Here is a 4,824-nt window from a genome sequence, read left to right on the forward strand (position 1 = left end):
GGGATGAGGAACGCAGCTGGCCAGGAAGGGAAGGCTGGGCTGCGGGAGAGAAGTCTATTTCTCAGCAGCCTCATGCTGCGATGGCCAGGTTATAGATCTTAATAACAGGCCGGAACAGTGATGGAGCCTCACTGCCCCTACTGCCGCTCGTCCTGCAGCTATTTTCAGTGGCGGGCTCGGCTGCACGCCACCTGGGAGGGATGTGATGGATGGCCACAGCCTTCAATTGAGTCATAAGCCTAGGTAAGAGCCCATCAAAGGAACAGATGGTCTCAGCTCCCACCTCCCAGCACCAGCCACGGCCGTTCCTCCTCGCAGTGGCCTGGCCCACCTGAGGGCTATTTCTGACCAGCGCTGCCCTGGGATGAATGGGAGGGGAAACCAGGCACCAATCCCTGGACCGTGCCCGGCTGCAGCGAGTGCTGAGAGGACTCAGACCCCCGGAGGTCCGGCTGCTGAGGGAGCTGCCTGACTGGGCCAAACTGCAAAGGGAAGTGGGCAAACAGGTGTGACTGGGAAGTGCCCCCAGCCGCTGGCAGAGCAAAGAACCACCAACAGCTCCCGCCTGCCACCAACTGGCAGGGGCACCGAGTCCCTCTCTAGCGTGCCGGGGATGTTACAGCCGGCTGGCAGGTTCAGCATGTCCGAGACCTGCACAGGAGAAGAGCAGACCCTCAGTGAGAGAGGCAGTAGCAGGGCCGGGTGCTGCTGATGCCTGCCCACTTACTGCTCCACCCCCAGGTCAATGGGGGGCAGGCCGTGGCCGTGGCTCCGCTCTCTGGTCCAGGGGAGACGCTGTGTCATTCTGCACTGAGACAGGAGGGAGAGTAACTGGGGGAACGTCCCGGCCTGGGGAGGGGCCATATCAGAACTGCTCCCGAGCCTTCAGCACTAGGTGGCGTCTCCCCACCACAGACAAGCGGCACTGCCAGGGGGACATGTCCTGCTCTCGCACTGCGGGGCGCAGACCGGACTCCACGCTGCCTCGCGCTGCCTGAGAGCCGGGGGAGAGGAACAGGCCGCCTTCCCCAGAGCCTTGGCTTGGGCAGAGCCCAGCTTCTCCTGCCTCCCCACGCTATTCGCCTATTGTCACTCCTCGGACAGGCCCAGTAAGCCTGCCAGAGAGGGACCTCAGGAGATCTGGGTTCTAATTCCTGACTCTGCCTCGGGATACCTTGGGCACGTCCCCGGGGCCTCAGTTCCCTGTCTGTGAAATGGGGCTCTGGTACACCCCCCGCTCCCGCCTCATGGCGGGGGGGCGTCTATAAATGCACACAAGGTGCCCAGATACCACAGTGAGGGACCTCTGGAAAAGGCTATCAGCAAAGATGAAGCCCTGGAGCTGTCCTGGAACTGTGGCCTGGTGCCTTCTGCTGCACAGGGCTGAGCTCCCTAGCAAGGGAAGGGCACGATTGCTCATTGTGTCTCGGATCTCGCCGGTGCGCCGCTCGAAGAGAATCGGCTCAGCGGTTTATGCTGCATGGCATGAAAGGCTGCAAAGCCATGTCCCCCCGGCCGCCTTGTTCATCGGCCCCAGAGTGTGTCATCCTTGGCCAGAGAAGGAGCTCTGGTATTTTTACACTCCTCGGCGTTAGCTCCAGGAGGGCGCTGTCCCTTCTCAGCCCAGGCCTGGTGCCAGAGACGCCACGCCCTGCTGCAGCTGCACATGTGCCGCATACGGTTCTGAAACACACCTGGCACTTTCCTGGAGAACCTGAAAACACTGCTCCCAAGGGGGCTGCCGGGGGAGGAAGAATTAGACCAACAAGCTCCATTAGGCTAGATCTATTATTGATGGGGCTGCTGCAGGAATTGCTTTGTTCGTGCCTTTGCTTGAGGCAAGTATTCAGGGAACATTCCCTAGGACGGTAACTTCCACTTGTGTTAGGAGCCTTCTGCTTGGACTCAGGCACAGCCCAGGCCCGAGGTGGGGACCTCAAAGCACCCGGTCTGCAGTGCAGGAACCTCCCATGCCTGGGGATGGAGCCTGGAGAAGCAATCAGGAGTCTGGCTGCCGCCGGTCCCCCGGGAGTCTGGAAAACTGAACACGTTCCCTGCAGAGATTTCACAAGCGTCCTGCTTCTGGGCAGCACCGCGAGCTGCTCCTTTCTTGCCGAGTTTTGGATCATGTGTTTCCAGGCACACGCAGGACATGCAGAGGGGCAGTGAAAGTGAAAGGGGGGGGCGGTGTTTCTTGAACTTCAAACGATCAAATTTCATTTGGTGCCACGGTTGGGTCGGTTCTTATTTCATCGGCCCCAGTACGCCCATGGCGCACTCCAAGCAGCAGCACGGCTCATTCCGGCACCAAGCAGCCGCATTAGCCCAGGTGGCAGCTGCCCAGGTGGCGGCTAATCAGAACGCGGGTGGCGTCCGCACGAGGAGACGTTCCACACGCCCTGCCCAGATGCCATGTGTACTTAGGTAAACATTTACTGAACACCAGCTGGCGTCTAATTAAGTCACCGTTAACGGGAGTCCCGGGGTCCGATTACCAGCACAAGCCTTGCCAATGAGCATGACATTAGGACGCTGTATGTGACGCTTTCCTTTGAAGCTCCCCTTATTGTTAGCTGGAGGGGTGAAACTGGGTCAGGAACAGTGTAATGGGCAGCGGCCTCCGCCCTCAGGATTCCCCTGAAGCTGGCGCTGTGCTGGAGGGATACTGCTTTACCTCTGGGCATCATGAAGTTAGCGCTGTGGCAGGTGGACCCAGGATTTCTCTGCAGCTCTCAGGGGAATGGCTGTAATACAGGGATTCTGTGCTAAGCCACACAGCTCTGCATCCCAAACCTTCCTCCAGACAGCAAGCAAGGAGCCCTCTGCCTGAAGACACGAGCCAGGTCTCAGCATCGTCTCTCCCTGCCTTCCGAGAGCTGTCTCCGTGCATCCCATAGACAGAGGCTCCCCTGGAGTCTGCCACACTGCAGGTTGCACCCCTGGCCCTATGGCCTGTCCTAACCAAGGAAGGGCAAATCCCGCAAGGGCCGAGCTGACTGTCCACCCGCAGCTCGAGACGAACCTCTCTCCGGGTTTGAAAACATTCGCTTCACTTTCGGCTCTGTCTTGCTTTCACGGCTCCCTCTGCACTTCCCGGAGCCGAGGGGCCTAAGCACCAGCTGAGCCAGACGCCACCTGGAAATCCCACGAGGAAGGCAACTGCAGAGCAACGAGGGCTTGATACTTCCCAGGAGGTCGGAGAAGTCTCCAAAGCCCAGAACTCCCTGAGATTCCCCCGGGAACCATCACCAAGACTTGTCAGTCTGGCCTTCTGAAGAGCTGCTGTTAGGGAACGTTAGGGGCCCAGTTCTCTCCTCAGTCCCTGAGCAGACTGACGTGGTGCAGACGCAGCTCTGAGCAAACGGGTGGGTCCAGTTGCATTGACACCTGGGGGGGGCGGCACCTCTCTTAGAGCAGCATTAAGCAGGCTGCTGCCTCTACAGCTCCGTAGGCAATCTGGGCATGTCGCTCGGTCGCTCCAGTTCTTCTCCCCGTTAATAACAGAGTTATTAGAGGAAGCGCTGGAGGACTCGGATGAAGGGAGGGTGGGTGCATGGCTCACACTGGGTCCTAGAACACTCATCTGCAGACCCGGGGGATGGGCAGGCCTGCATGCCTGCAGCTGGTGCTGAGCGTGGTCTGGTCTCCAGCCCTGCAAGAAGAATGCAGCCCACCTGTGTCCTGACAGCTGCACTAGGGGCTGTGCATCAGGCTGCCCCGGGGACGATTCATTGGCACAGCCTCCTCTTTCTGAATGAGCTCAATGCAGGGCCTGTGAAAGGGGCCAGACACAGAATCCTGCCGGGCCCCCAGGACCCAATGACCCGAGAGGTCTTCTACATCTCGGACGCCCGTGGGGCTGATGTCCTCTGGCTGTGCCTGCAGCAAGCACACAGCTCAGGTGGTGACAGAGCCTGTTCCCCGACCCCCATAGCTCCTTAGCCCTGCCCTCTGGTGAGGTCCCTAAGCCCCTGGCCCATTCAGCTGGCATCTCTGCAGTGCCCAGGGGGGAGGTGGGTATTAGGAGGCATTAGGAGGTGGGTATTCATCCACGAAGACAAGAAGCTGTGAACAGCCACGGCACTGCATCGCATAGGCTCAGCCGGTTGTGGCCCCGGCACAGAGTGCGTCCTAAATCAAAGCACGGAGAGTGGGCAGCGCAGTGCTTTAAAGATCAGGGCGAAATCATTGTGGCAGGTCAGGGCCCCTTTGCGCTGGGTGCTGCACACGCAGGACGAGGAGCCCTGTCCCCCCCCGAATTAAGCATCGTTATCTCCAGAATTAAGCATCATTATCCCCAGAAAATGGAGTGACTCCCCCAAGGAGCCTGTGACTGGGCTAGAACTGACCCCAGATCTCCTGCATCCCAGCCCAGAGCTGTAGCCACACCTTCCTCCCTGTGTCTAACCCATTGTGAGACAGTCTCATGGGCAGCTGGTCCGGCTGTATCAGGAGAGATTCTGTTTCATGCGTGTTCAGTCTAAAAAGCCCTGTGCCTTTAAACAGAGGCCATCTTTTGCTAATAGGCCATCAGACGAGGTATCTGCCATTCCCTCAGCTCAGTGGTTTGGGCTTAGCCTGCGTAATTGTTTCCTGGGTATGCCCAGAAGCCAGAAGCTGGGACAGATGCATATGGGGCAGGGGGAGCTGTCTCCGGGGACTCAGTCCCAGGGAGAGTGGAGTAAATCCCACGTCAATTTCTGCTCATTAAAGCTGCAGGGCGATAGCTGCTCCAAGCGCGCGGGGAACCGCTCTGACGCTGATGGAAAACGCCTGCTGTCATAACTATAAAGGGAAGGGTAACAGCTCTCTGTGTACAGAGAC

At 59.0% G+C, this 4,824-nt stretch overlaps 1 protein-coding gene across 1 annotated transcript in view; it reads right to left on the bottom strand.

The window, feature by feature from the left end:
• Positions 1–4,824, bottom strand: part of USP43 (ubiquitin specific peptidase 43) — a 169,519-nt gene that overhangs the window by 47,713 nt on the left and 116,982 nt on the right. The window lies entirely within an intron of this gene.

The sequence above is a fragment of the Terrapene carolina genome, unplaced genomic scaffold (genome assembly GCF_002925995.2).
Source record: "Terrapene carolina triunguis isolate 2854851 unplaced genomic scaffold, T_m_triunguis-2.0 Scaffold192, whole genome shotgun sequence".
Lineage (NCBI taxonomy): Eukaryota > Metazoa > Chordata > Testudines > Emydidae > Terrapene > Terrapene triunguis.